We start from the raw sequence: 21,586 nt of genomic DNA, 5'->3' as shown, positions 1-21,586 counted from the left end.
CTGACCATTTTAAATCGTTTCACTAAGCCCACTGATTTAAAATATTTCAAGACTGATACAAGGTGTGGAGTTAATACAGCACAGCAGCATGTTTCACAAACATATTTAAAAGATTAAATGAAAAAATGTATCTCAAAGATTAATGCTCAGTTTTGATAAACAATCAAGTTTTCATACAATTTTCTGATGTATATAGCAAAATGTACTAGCTATGAAAAATGTGCATTCTTCAACTTTCTCCTATATATTTTTTGCCTTATCTTTCAAAACTGAACACTGGGAATTTTTAACCTAAGTAATGTTGTATGCACATACATTATAATTGCACATTTTAGGAAGAAGCAAAATCTATATTTCAGCAACTCAGAGTATTTATAAAATGAAAAATACTCATCAAAATGCACTTTTCAATGGGAAAAATAAATAAAACAGACAAATGAATCTATGCAAAGTAAAAATTAACTTTGGTAGATTTCGGTGTGATACACAGTCCGTATCAAGCATATTTGCCCATATTTTCCCAGAGATGTTCATCATCTGACTTAAGAATATTTAAATATATAAAGTTGAGATTTTATTATGCTGACATTTGTTTTTAATTGCACATAATCTTCAGCCAAACTCTAAGCACTTTGAATTCTCTAATTGTTGGGAGCTTAGTCAGAAGCATCTGGAACACTGGTGGTGGAAGAGTTTGCTGTAATACTTGCAGTAACTGCTATGGCTGTAATACTTGCAGTAACAGCAATTGCATTTGTCAAATGATCCGTGCCCTTCTCATATTGACCTTGGGCTAGTAGCTCTTTGCCAACTTGTCCTTCTTCAAGGACACTTTTCTGAACAGCTTCAGCATCTTTAAATTCAGGTAACTTGGAAAGCCCAGCTCTCTCCTTGGCAACTTTGTTTCTTTCTTTGCTCTTTCAGCCTGTTATTGAAATTAGGGTCACTCCATCTCTTGTGGTCAAAGTAAGTGCAGTGCCTGATGAAAGAGCCCCGCATACACCAGCAGTGATGGTACTCTTCCAATTGACCATTTTCTCTTGATTTGGGAGTATGGAGTCACAGTGGTGGCAGCAGCCCATGGAGACATTTGCTGCAAACCCTTAAGGGAGATGGCACCACTCAAATCTCCAGAGTGTATTTTTTAATTTAATGTTATTGATATTGTTCATATACCATACAATTATCCAAAGATCCAAGGTACACAATGACTTGCCCATGGTACCATCATACAACTGTGCATCCATCACCACAATTATTTTTTCTTTCAATTTTTAGAACATTTTCATTACTCCAGAAAAACAAAGACAATAAAAGAAAACTCAAGTCCTCCCATACCCCTAACATCACCCCCTCAATTATTCACTCACAATATTGGTATAGAACATTTGTTATGTTGATAAAAGAATATTAAAATACTGCTAACTGTAGTACATAGTTTGCAATAGTAATATTTTTGCCTATATACTATTATTAACTTCTAGTTATAGTGTAATACATTTGTTCTAGTTCATGAAAGAGATTTCTAATATTTGTACAGTTAATCATGGACATTGTTCACCACAAGATTCACTGTGTTATACATTCCCTTCTTTTAACCTCCAGCTTTCCTTCTGGTGACATACATGACTCTAAGCTTCCCCTTTCCACCACATTCACACACCATTCAGCACTTATTCTCACAATAACCTGCCTCCATCACCTCTGTCCATTTACAAACACTTAAGTTCAACCTGGTTGAACATTCTGCTCATAATAAGCAACTGCTTACCATTGTTTAGCCTCGTTCTATATCCAGGTGATTTATATTTCATGTCTATGAGTTTACATATTATAATTAGTTCATATCAGTGAGATCATGCAATATTTGTCCTTATGTGTCTGATTTATTTCACTCAATGTAGTGCCCTCAAGTTTTCTTCATCAACCCATTTTTATAAGATGGTTTTGTTTGCCCACCATACTTTCCATCCTAAGTAAAGAATCAATGGTTCTGGGGGATAGAGTAAGAGGGCAGAGTGGTGAGGTGTATGTTTTAGTTATTCCTCCAAGGCAGTAGGTAGAAAGCCAGGAAATGTGTGCACTGGACACCACAGAGCAATTTGACTTTGGGCATACTTCATACAACACTCATGAACATGTGGAACTGCTGAGATCAGCGAAATCTGTTAAGTTTTTGCAGCCAGGGGAACAGTGCCCCTCTCTGCCAGGCTCAGCCCCATGGGAGGAGGGGCCACCGGAGCTGGGAATGAGGAGGGAGAACTGCAGTTGTGGCCTTTATTGGAAACTCATTCTACTGATCCAAACTCCAATCATAGATAGAGACCAGACACCAGAGAATCCGGGAGCAGCCAGCCCAGTGGAGAGGAGATAGGGATAGCAAAAACAGCAAGGAAAAACCAAAAATAAAAGCAGAGGCTTTTTGGAGTTCTGGTGAACATAGAATGGGGAAAGGCAGAGCTCAGGCAGAGTCAGGCTCATATACAAATCCAGAAGAAAAACCAGTATCTGCCCACTGGACAGTTCCTTAATGGCCCCAATTGCCTTGTCTCTTAGCATTTCAATAATGCATTAGATCTGCAAGGAGGGCCTTTCCCTTTTTCTTTTTTTATCATTGTCTCTTTTTCTAAAACAATTACTCTAAGAAGCGCAATACAGAAAGCCTCAAAGACCTGCAATTTGGGCAAGTCAAGACAAGAACAGAACTAAGAGAGCTATGAGACACAAGGCAATAAGTCCAGTGGCTGAGAAAATTCACTAAACACCACAACTTCCCAAGAAAAGGGGGGCATCCTCTCACAGCCATCTTCCCAGTGAATAGGGAACATTCCTGCCTGTCACAAGCCCCACAGCCCAGAGCTGCCCCAGACAACCCAGTGTGATGGGAAGTGCTTCCAATAACACATGCATACACCACAAAATCACACATGGACATTAGCATTCCCTGCACCCTCACCTGGTTGTCCCAGAGTTGGGAAGACAGAGCAGTGTGAATTAACATGCCCCATTCAGCCATCCTTTCAGCAGACTGGGAGCCTTCCTACACAGCCCAGAACCACCCTGCGGGGATGGCACTCACCTGTGACATAGCACAGTCATCCCTCAACAGAGGACCTGGGGGTGCATGGCCTGGAAGAGGGACCCAATTGCAAGTCTCAGGGGTCATATGCAATACCAAGGACTTGTGGATCAGAGGCAGAGACAAACTGTAGAAGGACTGAACTGAAGGATTAGACAATTGCAGCAGCTTTAAATCTCCAGGAACACCAGGAACACCAGGGAGATTTGATTGTTAGAGCCACCCCCCCATCTCTGACTGCCCAGACCCTCACTCCATATACAGGGTGGGCAATACCAACTACACATGCAAGCTTGGTACACCAATTGGACCCCACAAGTCTCACACCTACCCCCACTCACCACAAAGACAAAGTGGGGAACTGGCTTGAGAGGAATAGGTGGCTCATGGACACCACCTGCTAATTAAAGTGTACTCCATGAAGCTGTACATCTGACAAATTAGAGGTAAGGGTTTTAATCAGTCTACAAATCCTAAAAGACCCCTATCAAGTTAAGCAAATGCCAAGAGGCCAAAAACAACAAAAAATTTTAAAGCATATGAAAAAACCAGATGATATGGATAACCCAAGCCCAAGCACCCAAATCAGAAGATCAAAGGAGACACGGTACTTTGAGAAATTAATCAAAGAACTAAAGATGAACAATAAGACCACAGCACAGGATATAAAGAACATGAAGAAGAGCATGGGACAGGATATAAAGGACATCAAGAAGACCCTACAAGAGCATAAAGAAGAAATTGCAAGAGTACAAAAAAAAAAAAGACAATCTTATGGAAATTAAATAAATTGTTGACCAAATTAAAAACATTCTGTATACTCATAGTACAAGACTAGAGGAAGTTGAACAATGAATCAGTGACCTGGAAGATGACAAAGTGGAAAACAAAAGAACAAAACAAAGAATGGGGGAAAAAATAAAAAAAATTGTAATGGACTTCAGGGATATGATAGATAATATAAGACATCTAAATATAAGACTCATTGATGTTCCAGAAGGGAAAGAGAAAGATAAAGGTCTAAGAAGAGTATTCAAAGAAATTGTTGGGGAAAACTTCCCAAATCTTTTAAACACCATAAATACACAAATCATAAATGCCCAACCAACTCCAAATAGAATAAATCCAAATAAACCCACTCTGAGACATATTCTGATCACACTGTCAAATACGGAAGACAAGGAGCAAGTTCAGAAAGCAGCAAGAGAAAAGCAATTCACCACATACAAAGGAAACAGCATAAGACTAAGTAGTGACTACTCAGCAGCCACCATGGAGGTGAGAAGGCAGTGGCATGACATATTTAAAATTCTGAGTGAGAAAAAATGCCAACCAAGAACTATTTATCCAGCAAAGCTCTCCTTCAAATTTGAGGGAGAGCTTAAATTTTTCACAGACAAACAAATGCTGAGAGAATTTCCTAACAAGAGACCTGCCCTACTGGAGATACTAAAGGGAGCCCTACTGACAGAGAAACAAAGAAAGGAGAGAGAGACATGGAGAAAGGTTCAGTACTAAAGAGATTCAGTATGGGTACATTAAAGGACATTAATAGAGAGAGGGAAAAATATATATGACAAACATAAACCAAAGGATAAGATGGCTGATTTAAGAAATGCCTTCATGGTTATAACATTGAATGTAAATGGATTAAACTCCCCAATTAAAAGATATAGATTCACAGAATGGATAAAAAAACGAATCATCAATATGTTGCATACAAGAGACTCATCTTTGACACAGGAACACAAAGAAATTGAAAGTGAAGGGATGGAAAAAAATATTTCATGCAAGCTACAGCCAAAAGAATGCAGGAGTAGCAATATTAATCTCAGATAAAATAGACTTTAAATGCAAAGATGTTATGGGAGACAAAGATGGCCCCTACATACTAATGAAAAGGGGCAATTCAACAAAAAATAACAATCATAAATGTCTGAGCACCCAATCAATGTGCCACAAAATACATGAGAGAAACACTGGCAAAACTAAAGGAAGCAATTGATGCTTCCACAATAATTGTGGGAGAATTCAACACATTACTCTGTCCTATAGATAGATCAACCAGACAGAAGACCAATAAGGAAACTGAAAACCTAAACAATCTGATAAATGAGTTTGATTTAACAGACATATATAGAACATTGCATCCCAGATCACCAGGATACACATTCTTCTCTATGCTCACAGAACTTTCTCCAGAATAGATCATATGCTGGAACATAAAACAGGCTCAATAAATTTAAAAAAATTGAAATTATTCAAAGCACATTCTCTGACCACAATGGAATAGAATTAGAAGTCAATAACCATCAGAGACTTAGAAAATTCACAAATACCTGGAGGTTAAACAACATGCCCCTAAACAATCAGTGGGTTAAAGAAGAAATAGCAAGAAAAATTGCTAAACATATGGAGATGAATGAAAATGAGAACACAAAATACCAAAACCTATGGGATGCAGCAAAACAGTACTGGGGGAAATTTATAGCACTAAATGCATATATTAAAAAAGAAGAAAGAGCCAAAATCAAAGAACTAATGGACCAACTGAAGAAGCTAGTAAATGAACAGCAAACCAATCCTAAACCAAGTAGAAGAAAAGAAATAACAAGGATTAAAGCAGAAATAAATGACATAGAGAACAAAAAAACAATAGAGAGGATAAATATCACCAAAAGTTGGTTCTTTGAGAAGATCAACAAGATTGACAAGCCCCTAGCTAGACTGACAAAATCAAAAAGAGAGAAGACCCATATAAACAAAATAATGAATGAAAAAGGTGACATAACTGCAGATCCTGAAGAAATTAAAAAAATTATAAGAGGATAGTATGAACAACTGTTTGCCAACAAACTGGATAATGTAGAGGAAATGGACAACTTCCTGGAAACATATGAACAACCTAGACTGACCAGAGAAGAAACAGAAGACTTCAACCAACCAATCACAAGAAAAGAGATCCAATCAGTCATCAAAAAGCTTCCCACAAATGAATGCCCAGGGTCAGATTGCTTCACAGGGGAATTCTACCAAACTTTCCAAAAAGAACTGACACCAACTTTACTTAAACTCTTTCAAAACATCAAAGAAAATGGAACACTACCTGACTCATTTTATGAAGCTAACATCAACCTAATACCAAAACCAGGCAAAGATGCTACAAAAAAAGGAAAACTACAGGCCTATCTCCCTAATGAATATAGATGCACAAATTCTCAACAAAATACTTGCAAATCGAATCCAAAGACACATTAAAAAAAAGCATACACCATGACCAAGTGGGGTTCATTCCAGGCATGCAGGGATGGTTCAACATAAGAAAATCAATCAACGTATTATAACACAGTAACAAGTCAAAAGAGAAAAATCAAATGATCATCTCAATAGATGCTGAAAAAGCATTTGACAAAATCCAACATCCCTTTTTGATAAAAACACTACAAAAGGTAGGAATTCAAGGAAACTTCCTCAGTATGATAAAGAGCATATATGAAAAACCCACAGCCAGCATAGTACTCAATGGTGAGAGACTGAAAGCCTTCCCTCTAAGATCAGGAACAAGACAAGGATGCCCGCTGTCACCACTGTTATCCAACATTGTGCTGCAAGTGCTAGCCAGGGCAATCCAGCAAGACAAAGAAATAAAAGGCATCCAAATTGGAAAAGAAGAAGTAAAACTGTCATTATTTGCAGGTGATATGATCTTTTTTTTTTTTTTTTTTTTTAAATTCAGTTTTATTGAAATATATTCACAAACCATACAGTCATCCATGGTATACAATCAATTGTTCACAGTATGATCATATAGTTATGCGTTCATCACCACAATCTATTTCTGAACATTTTCCTTACATCAGAAAGAATCAGAATAAGAATAAAAAATAAAAGTGAAAAGAGAATACCCAAACCATCCCCCCATCCCACCCTATTTGTCATTTAGTTTTTACTCCCATTTTTCTACTGATTTTTTTTTCAATTTTTTAACTTTGTTTATCAAAAAATTAAAAACAAATAGGCAAACAACAACCAAAAAAACCCCACAACATTTCAAACAAAGCAATGGATTAAGGAAAACAAATAAGCTAAAATAACTACTTTGCTTCCAATATGTTCCTACCATACCCCAAGAAAATTAATAAACCATGTCCAAACAGAGGAGTAAGAAAAACAAATAATCTAAAATAACTACATTGCTTCCAACATGTTCCTACCATACCCCAAGAAAATTAACAACCCCTAAGAAAACAAAGGAATAAGAGAAAAAAAAACCTAAAATAACTCTATTGCTTCCAACATGATCTTACTATATCCAAGAAAGTTTACAAACCATAATCATTCCTGAGCATTCCCATAACATTGAGATTACCCTCCATAGTTTATCTGCTCTTATTAGATTATCATTCCCCCTCCACTAATTGGTATCTCTAGGTCCCCTACATTCTACAGTATAAAACATTGTACATTTTTCACAGAATTCACAGTAGTGGTAACATACTATATCTCTCTTTTTGTGCCTGTCTTATTTTGCTCAGCATTATGTCTTTTTTTTGTTTTTTTGTTTTTTTTTTTAATCTTCATTTCATTGAGATATATTCATATACCACGCAGTCATACAAAACAAATCGTACTTTCGATTGTTCACAGTAACATTACATAAGTTAAAAAAAAAAAAAAAAAAAAAAGGAAAAAAAAAAAAGTTGCAGTGCCCCCTTGAGGAGCCTGTGGAGAATGCAGGGGTATTTGCCTACCCCACCTCCATGGTTGCTAACATGACCACAGACATAGGGGACTGGTGGTTTGATGGGTTGAGCCCTCTACCACAGGTTTTACCCTTGGGAAGACGGTTGCTGCAAAGGAGAGGCTAGGCCTCCCTATGGTTGTGCCTAAGAGCCTCCTCCCGAATGCCTCTTTGTTGCTCAGATGTGGCCCTGTCTCTCTAGCTAAGCCAACTTGAAAGGTGAAATCACTGCCCTCCCCCCTACGTGGGATCAGACACCCAGGGGAGTGAATCTCCCTGGCAACGTGGAATATGACTCCCGGGGAGGAATGTAGACCTGGCATCGTGGGACGGAGAACATCTTCTTGACCAAAAGGGGGAGGTGAAAGGAAATGAAATAAGCTTCAGTGGCAGAGAGAATCCAAAAAGAGCCGAGAGGTCACTCTGGTGGGCACTCTTACGCACACTTTAGACAACCCTTTTTAGGTTCTAAAGAATTGGGGTAGCTGGTGGTGGATACCTGAAACTATCAAACTACAACCCAGAACCCATGAATCTTGAAGACAGTTGTATAAAAATGTAGCTTATGAGGGGTGACAAGGGGATTGGGAAAGCCATAAGGACCACACTCCACTTTGTCTAGTTTATGGATGGTTGAGTAGAAAAATAGGGGAAGGAAACAAACAGACAAAGGTATCCGGTGTTCTTTTTTACTTCAATTGCTCTTTTTCACTCTAATTATTATTCTTGTTATTCTTGTGTGTGTGCTAATGAAGGTGTCGGGGATTGATTTGGGTGATGAATGTACAACTATGTAATGTTAAGGTGATATGATCTTATACCTGGAAAACCCTGAGAAATTGATGAGACAGCTACTAGAGCTAGTAATGAAATTTAGCAAAGTAGCAGGATACAAGATTAATGCACATAAGTCAGTAATGTTTCTATATGCTAGAAATGAATGAACTGAAGAGACACTCAAGAAAAAGATACCATTTTCAATAGCTACTAAAAAAATCAAGTACCTAGGAATAAACTTAACCAAAGATGTAAAAGACCTATACAAAGAAAACTACATAACTCTACTAAAAGAAATAGAAGGGGACCTTAAAAGATGGAAAAATATTCCATGTTCATGGATAGGAAGGATAAATGTCATTAAGATGTCAATTCTACCCAAACTCATCTATAGAGTCAATGCAATCCCAATCAAAATTCCAACAACCTACTTTGCAGACTTGGAAAAGCTAGTAATCAAATTTATTTGGAAAGGGAAGACCCTTCACATTGCTAAAGACACTCTAAAAAAGAAAAACGAAGTGGGAGGTCTTACAATCCCTGACTTTGAAACTTATTATAAAGCCACAGTTGTCAAAACAGCATGGTTCTGACACAAAGATAGACATATTGATCAATGGAATTGAATTGAGAATTTGGAGATAGACCCCCAGATCTATGACCGACTGCTCTATGATAAGGCACCCAAAGTCACTGACCTGGGACATAATAGTCTTTTCAACAAATGGGGCTGGGAGAGTTGGATATCCATATCCAAAAGTATGAAAGATGACCCCTACCTCACAGCCTACACAAAAACTAACTCAAAATGGATTAAAGATCTCAATATAAAAGACAGAACCATAAAACTCTTAGAAGATAATGTAGGGAAATGTCTACAAGATCTTGTATTAGGTGGCCACTTCCTAGACATTACAGCCAAAGCACAAGCAACAAAAGAAAAAATAGATAAATGGGAACTCCTCAAGCTTAGAAGTTTCTGTACCTCAAAGGAATTTGTCAAAAAGGTAAAGAGGCAGTCAACTCAAAGGGAAAAAATTTTTGGAAACCATATATTGACAAAAGACTGATATCTTGCATATATAAAGAAATTCTACAACTCAATGACGATAGTACAGACACCCCAATTATAAAATGGGCAAAAGATATTAAAAAACAGTTCTCTGAAGAGGAAATACACATGGCCAAGAAACACATGAAAAAAATGTTCAGCTTCACTAGCTATTACAGAGATGAAAATTAAGACCATCATGAGATACCATCTCACACCAATTAGAATGGGTGCCATTAAACAGGAAACTGCAAATACTGGAGAGGATGTGGAGAAATTGGAACTCTTATTCATTGTTGGTGGGACTGTATAACGGTTCAGCCACTCTGGAAGTCAGTCTGGCAGTTCCTTAGAACTCTAGATATAGAGTTACCCTTCGATCCAGTGATTGCACTTCTCAGTATATACCCGGAAGATCTGAAAGGAGTGACATGAACAGATATCTGCATGCCAATGTTCATAGCAGCATTATTCACAATTGCCAAGAGATGGAAACAACCCAAATGTCCTTCAACAGATGAGTGGAAAAATAAAATGTGGTATATACACACAATGGAATACTACACGGCAGTAAGAAGGAACGATCTTGTGAAACATATGACAACATGGATGAACCTTGAAGACATAATGCTGAGGGAAATAAGCCAGGCACAAAAAGAGAAATATTATATGCTACCACTAATGTGAACTTTGAAAAATATAAAACAAATGGTTTATAATGTAGAATGTAGGGGAACTAGCAATAGAGAGCAATTAAGGAAGGGGGAACGATAATCCAACAAGAACAGATAAGCTATCATGGGTAAATTTAACATTCTGGGAATGCCCAGAAAGGACTATGGTCTGGTAATTTCTGATGGGTATAGTAGGAACAAATTCACAGAAATTTTGCTCTATTAGGTTACTTTCTTGGGGTAGAGTAGGAACATGTTGGAAGTAGTTATCTTAGGTTAGTTGTCTTTTTCTTACTCCCTTGTTATGGTCTGTTTGAAAAGGTTTTTTTTTGTATGTTTTTTAATTTTTTATATAGTTGATTTAAAAAAAAGAGTTACTTAAAAAAAAAAAGACAAAAATATGCAGAGCCCCCTTGAGGAGCTGGTGGTGAATGCAGGGGTATTGGGCTTCCCCACCTCAATGGTTGCTAATGTGCTCACAGACATAGAGGACTGGTGGTTTGATGGGTTGAGCCTCTACCACAGGACTTGCCCTTGGGAAGACTGTTGCTGCAAAGGAGAGGTTAGGCTTCCCTATATTTGTGCCTAAGAGTCTCCTCCCGAACACCTGTTTGTTGCTCAGATGTGGCCCTCTTTCTCTCTGGCTAAGCCAATTTCGCAGGTGAAATCACTGCCCTCCCCCCTACGTGGGATCTGACACCCAGGGGAGTGAATCTCCCTGGCAACATTGAATATGACTCCTGGGGAGGAATGTAGACCCAGCATCATGGGATGGAGAACATCTCAACCAAAAGGGGGAAGTGAAAGGAAATGAAATAAGCTTCAGTGACAGAGATTCCAAAAGGAGCCGAGAGGTCACTCTGGTGGGCACTCTAACGCACAATTTAGACAACCCTTTTTATATTCTAATGAATCGGGGTAGCTGGTGGTAGATACCTGAAACTATCAAACTACAACCCAGAACCCATGAATCTTGAAGATGATTGTATAAAAATGTAGCTTATGAGGGGAGACAATGGGATTGGGAAAGCCATAAGGACCACACTCCCCTTTGTCTAGTTTATGGATGGATGAGTAGAAAAATGGGGGAAGGAAACAAACAAACAAACAGACAAAGGCACCCAGTGTTCTTTTTTACTTTAATTGCTCTTTTTCACTTCAGTTTTTATTCTTGTTATTTTTGTGTGTGTGGTAATGAAGGTGTCAGGGATTGATTTTGGTGATGAATGCACAACTATGTAATGGTACTATGAACAATTGAATGTATAATTTGTTTTTTATGACTGCATGGTATGTGAATATATCTCAAAATGAATTTAAAAAAAGATAAGATGGATTCATAGATGGAATAGATGGATAGAACAATGGATATATGTATAGACATGATAAGCAATTATAGTAAAATGTTAATCATAGAATCTAGCTGGCCTTAAACACACTTTATTCTAAGTTTGAAATTTTCATAATAAAATGTTGGGGAGAAAAAGTGAGAAGAAAGTAGGCTTTTAATTCTATATATTGAATTGAATGCAGTTAGTTGAGCCTTCACTTGGATCTGCTTTTATAAGCAGACAAGAAAAATGTGTAATAAACACATTTGTTCTCAGTTTCTTGAGAGCTTCTCTAATCAAAGGGCCATGGAATTCAAGACCCTGTGTAAAGGTTTGAAGAAATGTTAAATAAAGTTAGGAAGGTGAGACCAGGACCTTGGAAACCAGATTTGAGTTTTATTCAGTAGATAAGTAGGAGACATTGTCTTTGAGCAAGGGAAAAGATGAATGATTTAACTTAAATGTTACTTAGGTGGCACCTAGGTATGCAGGAAGCCCAGAAGTGAGCCCCAGCCTTCCCCAGCTCATTGTTAAGCTTTATTCCAATCAGTCCTTCTCAGTGGGGTACCCAGTCCCCAGATTTAACTTGAAGGAGTCAGACTGAAGGATCTCCAAGGTCCTTTTAGTTTCAGCTTTCTCTGACCAGATAGCTGCAAGAAAAAAGGTGATTCTCAAACAGATTAAAGATTTCCTCTTGCAGTGCTGTTTTGCTCTATTAGCCAACTCTTTCTTCATAAAGTCTGGATTGAGCTATTAGATATATTACAAATTTCTTAAGCAGAATGTCTGAGCTCATGAGATGTTGCTGTGTGGTAATGTTGCTTTTCACATTTCAACTATTGAACTTTCACATTATGAAAAAGTGGCTGATTATGTTTGTGTTGGATGTCAGTTGTGAGAGGAAGTTAACAACATTTCTCTCATATGGGGATCTAGTAGCTCTGCACACATCACAGATTAGTCTGAATAATCCAAGCATAAAATGATGCTCTTCACAGAGTGCTTTTATCATTCTGGTAGATTCCCCCAAATGCAATGAAATGGAGTCTTAAAATTGTTATGAGCCAAAACAGTTTCTTTTGTTGAAAAGAAAATCTATTACTGCTTGAATTCTTTCTTAGTAATGGTTTTATTGTTATATCTGAAATATATGTAATAAATGTTTTCATCTTTGTCACAGAAAAAAAAATCAATGGTTCCCTGTATAGTCACATATTTATGTATTCACCATCACCACTGTCTATATAAAGACATCTCCATTTCTTCCACAAAGGAGGAAAAGTCAAAGAAGGTAGAGAGACAGAAAAAGAAAAAGAGAAAAAAACCATGACAGCTGAAAAGCAACAAAAGGAAAGATAAAATTAAACTTAAGTAGAGTAAAAGTCAGACAACATCACCAATGCCAGAAGTCCAATACCCCTCCGTTATGTCCCATTCTTACAGGCATTTAGTTTTGGTATATGGCCTTTGTTACATTAAAGGAAGCATAATACAATGTTTCTGGTAACTATAGTCTCTAGTTTGCATTGATTGTATTTTTCCCCAATATCACACTATTTTTAACACCTTGCAAGGTTGACATTCATTTGTTCTCCCACATGTAAAAACATATTTGTACATTTTATCACAATTTTTGAGCACTCTAGGTTTCACTGAGTCTACAGTCCCAGTCTTTATCTTTCCTCTTTCCTTCTGGTGTCCCACATGCTCCTAACCTTCCTCTTTCAACCATACTCACAGTCATCTTTGTTCAGTGTACTTACATTGCTGTGCTACCATCACCCAAAATTGTGTTCCAAACCTCTCACTCCTGTCTTTTCCTGTCTGTAGTACTCCCTTTAGTATTTCCTGTAGAGCAGGTATCTTGTTCACAAACTCTTTCATTGTTTGTCAGAGAATATTTTAAACTCTCCCTCATATTTGAAGGACAGTTTTGCTGGATGTAGGATTCTTGGTTGGCAGTTCTTCTCTTTCAGTATCTTAAATATATCACACCAATTCCTTATTATCTTCATGGTTTCTACTGAGAAATCCACACATAGTCATATTAAGCTTCCATTGTATGTGATAGATTCTGCCAGTTGTTTTTTCAAAATTTCAATTTCTACCTTATGTTCACCCAGTGTTTCCTTTATAGCCTTCATCTCTTTTGCCCCATCTTCCCTGAACACATTGATTTGGTTTTTGATTTAATTTAGCATATTTCTTTGAAAATCTTTAATAGATTGTTTCATTAAAGTGAAATAATATATCAACTGTGTCTTGATTGAGGTGTTTGTTCCTTTGGGCCATATCTTCATTTTTCCTAGTGTAGATTGTCGTCTTCTGTTGTCTAGATATCTGGTTTCCTTGGATACCCCAATCAGATTTTCCCAGACCATAATGGGTTCAGATCTCCAAATGGGATTATATTCAGTTTCAAGTCTCCCTGTGGGTGTGCTTTAGAGATTGAAGACTTTCCTTTGAGGTCTCTAGCTGCTGTGTTTTTCCTAGCCTGTGCAGCATGTGGAGCCTGTCAGCCTATCACTCCCAACTGGTGTAAGGAGGTGTGGCCCCTTTAGTTTCTGTTTTGGCCTTTTTCCCCCAGGCTCTGGGGTCTGGTTTTGAAGAGACTGCTGGGCCCCACCTCCTTACTTTTAGGGAAGATGCACCCCCTAGGGAGTTATCTGCATTTGAACTTTTGTCTCTCTGACTGTTATCTCCATCCATGTCTGGGTCAGATTGCTTTAAACTGAAAATGGATGAGGCTCTCTCCTCTGAGCCACTCATGTTGAGAGAGAGAGAGAGAGATTTAGAGACAGCACCTGGTCCCCACGTTTCTCTCATCAGCCAGAGGTAACACCCGGTCTTGTGGACTCCCCCTCCCAGGACAAAGGAGTCTTCTGGTTCTTTAAGGTCAGTCATCACTAAGAGCTTCTGCCTGCCTATTGGGGCTTTGTAGCTTGTCCACATTTGTTAGTTAAAGCCCCAGCTGGAGCTCAGCTGAGCTATGTCCACTCACTCAGAGAGTGCTGTTCTCTACTGCAGCAGGGCTTTGCAGCTCAGCCTGCCACGGGGAAAGGGGTCCCCCAGCACAGTTCTGCAGTTTTTACTTAGAGATTTTATGCTGTGATCTCAGGCATTTCTCCCAGTCCAGGTTGGTGTATGATGTGTGGACACTCACAGTTGTCTCCCAGCAGTTATTCCAATTATTTACTAGTTGTTCCTGGTTGTTTATTAGTTGTTCCAGGGGACTAACTAAATTCCTCCTCTCTATGCTGCCATCTTGCCCCCTCCAATACAGAATGTATTTTTTAAGACATGAAAATTGAAATCATTCCTTGATCTATGGGCTGCAGACTGCATGAAAACAAAAAATAATCTCGTATATCTCCATCAGAACTCTTGGGTGACCAGGTGCATTGGAAATGAGGAATAATATTAAAGGAATCTCCATTCTGAACAGGTCTCAACAGTGGGCTTGAAATATTAATTAAACCATGTTGTAAACAGATGTGTTGCCATCCAGACTTTGTTCAATTTATAGAGTACAGGCAGAGTAGATTTATCATAGTCCTTAAAGGCCATAGGATTTTCAGACTGGCACATGAGCATTGGATTCAACTTAAAATCACCAGCAGCATTAGCCACTAAGAAGAGTTAGTCTGTCCTTTGAAGCTTTGAAGCAAAGAATTGGTTTCTCCTCTCTAGCTATGAAAGTCCTAGATGGCATCTTCTTCCATATGCCAATGTAGACGGTTTCATCTACATTGAAAATCTGTCTGGCATAGCCACCTTCATCAACTACCTTAGCCAGGTCTTCTGGATAGGTTGCTGCAGCTTCTACATTAGCATTTCCTACTTCATGTTAGCACATTTTTATTATGATATGGCTTTTTCCTTAATCCTCTGAATGAAACTACTAGCTTCCAACTTTTCTCCTGCAGCTTCCTCATCTGTCTCAACCTCCATATAATGGGAGAGATTTAGGGACTTCTCTGGATTAGGCTTTGATTTAAGAGAATGCTGTGATTGATTTGATCTTCTATCCAGACCAGTAAGCAATAAGGCTGTTTCACTTTCTTATCATTCATGTATGTGAAGGTGTGAATGTATTATGACCCCCAGAAAAAGTCATATTCTTTGATACAATCTTGTGGGGTAGACATATTAGTGGGGATTAAGTTGGAACATTTAGATTAGGTTGTTTCCATGGAATTGTGCCCCAACCAACTGTGGGTGGTAATTCTGATTGGATAATTTCCATGGAGGTGTGGCCCTGCCCATTCAGCATGGGCCTTGATTAGTTCACTGGAGCACTATATAAGCTGAGAAAGAAGGAGCAGGCTTGCTACAGCCAAGAGGGACACTTTGAAGAATGCACAGGAACTGAGAGAGGAGCCGCAGATGACAGTTTGAAGATGGCTGTTGAAAGCACACTTTTGCTCTGGAGAAACTAAGGGAAAACAAATGCCCCAAGAGCAACTAAGAGTGACATTTTTGAGGAACTGCAGCCTAGAGAGGAATGTCCTGGGAGAAAGCCATTTTGAAACCAGAACTTGGAGCAGATGCCAGCCACACGCCTTCCCAGCTAGCAGAGGTTTTCCAGACACCATTGCCCGTCCTCCAGTGAAGGTATCTGATTGTTGATGACTTACCTTGGACACTTTATGGCCTCAAGACTGCAACTTTGTAACCAAATAAACCCCCTTTAAAAAAACCAATCCATTTCCAGTGTTTTGCATCCTGGCAGCATTAGCAAACTAGAATACCCCCTTTATAAAAGCCAATCCATCTCTGTTGTTTTGCATTCTAGCAGCATTAGCAAACTTGAACAGATTTTGGTACTGGAAGTGGGGTGCTGGTGCTGCTGAGTTTGCAAATACCAAACATATTGGAACAGCTTTTTAAATGGATAAGGGGAAGATTCTGGAAGAATTGTGAGGAGCTTGATAGAAAAGGCCAAAACTGCTTTGAAGAGATTGTTTGTGGAAATATGGACTCTAAAGATACTTCTGATAAGGCCTTGAGCAGAAATTATGAATGTGTTGTTGCAAACTGGAAGGAAGGCAATTCTTGTTTTAAAGTGGCAGAGAATTTGGCAAAATTGTGTCCTGGTGTTGGATGGAAGGCAGAATTTGAAAGTAACAACCTGGAACATTTAGCTGTTGAGAACTCTAAGCAAAATATAGAAGTAGCCTGGATTCTACTTGTAGCTTATAGTAAAATGCGACAGGACAGAGATAAACTTAGAACTGAACACTTGGGTACAAAGAAACAAGAAACTGATAATTTGGAGAATTCTGGATTTCCAAAAAAGACCCCAGAAGCTACAACTCAGTGTGAGGGTTTAACCAAACATGGAACCCAGCCACCATTTCAGTATAAGCCAGGATTGGAGAAGGAGTTATCGAGAAAGGATTTGTGGAAGGTCCTATTGTTTAATGGCTTTGATCCCTGTGTGCTTCATGTGAAGCCAACAGAATTTTTGTGAGATCTTTATAGACAGAGCTGCTGCTGGTCTGGACTGGAGGAGTTAGACAAGGAACAAATTGAAGGAAAAATTTCTTCAAAGATGGAGCCATGGAGGTTGAGGTCTGGAGTTGAAGTCTCAGGCTGGGAGAGCACAGTGGCCCACATGCATGGAAAGGGTGAGTTTGTCCTGGAGGTCAAGGAGAGCCTGGCTGCCACCCCACTGTTCTGAAGGGGTTGAGTATGTGCCCCAGAGATGGAAGAGAATCTGGGTGCTGCCCTGATGTTTGAGGTGGGTGGGGCCAAGAAGGTGGTCTCCCCAGTGTGTAGATATGTTGGAGCACTCACCCCAGCATTTGGAGAGGAAAGGGCTGTCGCAAAGGCCCTTAGGAAGGGTTAGACTCCCACTCTGTCAAGCCCCAAGGATGCAACATCATTCTGTAAATGACTCTCAGACTTTGAAATCTAATGGAGTTTGCCCTGTGTGTTTTAGGAACTGTTTTGGTCCTATTAACCCTGTTTTCCTTTCAGTTTCTCCTTATGGCATAGGGAATGTTTACCCTATAACTGTCTATCCTTTGTATACTGGAAGTACATAACTTGTTCTAAGTTTTATAGGTCCACAGCTAGAGGGGAATTATGCCTTAGAACAAACCATGCCTCTGACTGATTTTGATAGCATCTTGTACTTACCTATTGTTACTGAAATGATTTTTTTTGTGATATTGTGATGGGGTGAATGTATTTTGTATTTGGAAAGAATATGTTTTTCTGGGGTCCAGGGGGTGGAATGTGCTGGTTTGAATATATTATGTCCCCCAGGAAAAGTCATATTCTTTGATGCAATCTTGTGGGGCAGACATATTAGTGGGGATTAAGTTTGAATGTTTGGATTAGGTTGTTTCCATGGAAATATGCCCCACCCAATTGTAGGTGGGAACTCTGGATAATTTCCATGGAGGCATGGCCCTGCCCATTCAGCATGGGCCTTGATTAGTTCACTGGAGCACTATATAAGCTGAGACAGAAGGAGCAATCTGGCTACAACCAAGAGGGACACCTTGAATAATGCACAGGGGCTGAGAAGACAGGAGCTGCAGTTTACAGAGACATTTTGAAGGAGGCCATTGAAAGCAGACTTTTGCTCCAGAGAAAATAAGACAGGAAAAATGTCCCCAAAGCAACTTAGACTGACATTTTTGAGGAACTGCAGCTTAGAGAGGAACGTCCTGGGAGAAAGCCATTTTGAAACCAGAACTTGGAGCAGATGCCAGCCACGTGCCTTCCCAGCTAACAGAGGTTTTCTGGACACCATTGGCCATCCTCCAGTAAATGTACCCCATTGTTGATGTGCTACCTTATGTCCTCAATACTGTAACTTTGTAACCAAATAAACACCCTTTTATAAAAGCCAATCCATCTCTGGTGTTTTGCATTCCGGCAGCATTAGCAAACTAGAACAATGTGTTCAATGAAGTATTAGGTTTAATTTCCTTCAAGACCTTTTCCTTTGTATTCACAGTTTGGCTAACTGTGTGACATGAGTGGCCTAACTTTTGGCCTATCTCAGCATTCAACATGTCTTCCTCACTAAGCTTCATTACTAGCTTTTGATTTAAAGTGAGATATTTGTGACCCTTTCATTTGAACACTTCAAGGCCACTGTATGGTTATCAATATTGTTGTGTTTCACCTGATTGGTCTCTGGAACAATGCATATCTCTGAGACACCTGAAACTCAGAGCTAGAGCTCGGCAGATATGAATGTCAGTATTAGTGCATACAGCCACTGTCAAAAAAAAAAAAAAAAAAAAAAAAAAAAAGCTGGAAAAGAGCCCAGACTTCAATTAGTGATATGAATGAAGCAGGTCTGGTTAAGACCAGGGCAAGCCAGGCCAAAGGATAAAGGTTGAAACTGATTGTGTTTTAAAACTTCAACTTTCATATGAGACCAAGGGAATAGATATCTATTTGGTACAAGATCTAAATTTTCTAAATGGTACAACTCTACAGTCGATTTGTTCAAACACCGCAATTGCATGGAACTTTGAATAGGAAGTGAGATACAGTAGGTTAGTATAGGCTGGAGTGAAATAGTGACACATCCTAGAGTAATTTGAGCAGATAATAAAAAATATATTTACAGCCTCTCCCTCCCCAGCCCTGAGGATCTGGGGGAAGGTGCGGATGTGTTGGACATCCTCACCTGGACTGGTGTTGATGTTGTCACAAACATTGGGACTGGCGGTTTGATGTGCTGAGCCCTCGAGCATGGGACTTGCCCTTATGAAGCTCATTACCACAAAGGAGAGTCTAAAGTTGTATGTAATGGTGCCTAAGAGTCTCCCCCTGAGTACCTCTTTGTTGCTCAGATGTGGCCCTCTCTCTCTCTAACTGAGCCATCTCGACAGGTGAACTCGCTGCCCTCCCCCCTATGTGGGACCCAACTCCCAGGGGTGTAAATCTCCCTGGCAATGCAGAGTATGACTCCTGGGGATGAATGTGGACCCAGCATTGTGGGACTGAGAGTATCTTCTTGACCAAAAGGGGGATGTAAAATGAGACGAAATAGTTCCAGTGCTGAGAAATTCCAAATGGAGTCGAGAGGTCACTCTGGTGGACGTTCTTATGCACTATATAGATAACACCTCTTAGGCTTTAATGTATTGGAATAGCTAGAAGTAAATACCTGAAACTACCAAACTCCAAACCAGCAGTCTGGACTCCTGAAGACAATTATACAATAATGTAGATTACAAGGGGTGACAGTGTGATTGTGAAGACCTTGTGGATCACACCCCCTTTATCTAGAGTATGGATGAGTAGAAAAATGGGGATAAAAACTAAAGGACAAATGGGGTGGGATGGGGGGATGATTTGGGTGTTCTTTTTTCACTTTTATTTTTTATTCTTGTTCTGGTTCTTTCTGATGTAAGGAAAATGTTCAGAGATAGATTGTGGTGATGAACGCATAACTATGTTATCATACTGTGGACAGTGGATTGTATATCATGGATGATTGTATGGTGTGTGAATGTATTTCAATAAAACTGAATTTAATAAAAAAAATATTGTTGTGTTTCAGGGAATAGGGAGGCCTGAGGAGAGGGAGAGAGATGAGGGAATGGCTGATCACTCCTTTCATATCCTCTGGATATATACCAAGATGTGTAATTGCTGGATTGAAGGGTAACTCGATATCTCATTTTCTGAGGAACTGCCAAACTGTCTTCCACAGTGGCTGTATCATTATACCTTCCCACCAGCAATGAACAAGAGTTCCAATTTCTCCACATCCTCTCCAGCATTTGTAGTTTCCCGTTTGTTTAATGGAAGCCATTCTAATTGTTGAGGTGATACCTCAGTGTGGTTTTGATTTGCATTTCCCTAATAGCTGGTGAAAATGAACATTTTTTCATGTGTTTTTTTAACCATTTGTATTTCCTCTAAGGAAAAAAAATGTCTTTTCATATCTGTTGCCTAATTTATACTGGGCTGTATGTACCATTGTTGAGTTGTAGGATTTCCTTATAAATTCTTGATATCAGTCTCTTATCAGATATATATGGCTTCCAAATATTTTCTCCCAAAGAGTTGGCTGCCTTTGAGGCACAGAAGCTTTTAATTTTGAGGAGTCCCCATTTATCTATTTCTTCTTTCATTGCTTGTGCTTTGGATGTAAGGTCTAAGAAGTGACCTCCTAATACTATGTCTTGAAGATTTTCCCTACATTATCTCCTAGTAGTTTTATGGTACTGTGTATTATATTGAGGCCTTTGACCAACTTGGAGTTAACTTTTGTACAGAGTTTGAAGTAGAGGTCCTCTGTCATTCTTCTAAATGTGGATATCCAGCTCTTCCAGCCCCAGACTGTTCTGTCCCAGTTCGGTGGGTTTTGGAGTCCTATCAAAACAAGTTGACTATAGACCTGGGGGTTCATTTTCTGAACTCTTGATTCAACTCCCATTGATCAATATGTCTATGTTTGTGACAGGGCCATGATTTTTTTTTTTATTTTACTTTTTTTATTCAGTTTTATTAGATATATTCCCCTACCATACATTTATTGTGTACAATCAATTGTTCACAGTACCATCATCATATAGTTGTGAATTCATCACCCCATTTTTTAACCTTTCCTTACACCAAAAAGAATAAAAATAATAAAAAATAAAAGTAAAAAGGAACACCCAAATAATTCCATCCCCCCACATTACCCTATTTTTCTTTTAGTTTTTGTCCCCAGTTTTTTCTACTCATCCATTCATACACTGGATAAAGGGAGTGTGAGCCACAAGGTTTACACAATCACACTGTCATACCATGTAAGCTACATAGTGATACAATTGTCTTCATGAATCAAGGATACTGGGTTGCAGTTCTATAGTAAAACTGATAAATTTTAAAATATTTATTTAATTCATGTTAAAATAATATTAAAACCATTATATGTTAACAATAAATAACAGTATTTATGAAAAG

The 21,586-nt window shown here is 38.8% G+C and overlaps 1 pseudogene; it reads right to left on the bottom strand.

The window, feature by feature from the left end:
* Positions 1-542: 542 nt before the first annotated feature.
* On the bottom strand, positions 543-1,034 carry LOC119542967 (annotated as a pseudogene).
* Between the last annotated feature and the right edge of the window lie 20,552 nt (positions 1,035-21,586).

The sequence above is a fragment of the Choloepus didactylus genome, chromosome 8 (assembly GCF_015220235.1).
Source record: "Choloepus didactylus isolate mChoDid1 chromosome 8, mChoDid1.pri, whole genome shotgun sequence".
NCBI classification, from domain to species: Eukaryota; Metazoa; Chordata; class Mammalia; order Pilosa; family Megalonychidae; genus Choloepus; species Choloepus didactylus.
The sequence above is the reverse complement of the archived record's forward strand: the minus strand, read 5'-3'. Positions and strand labels throughout refer to the sequence as shown.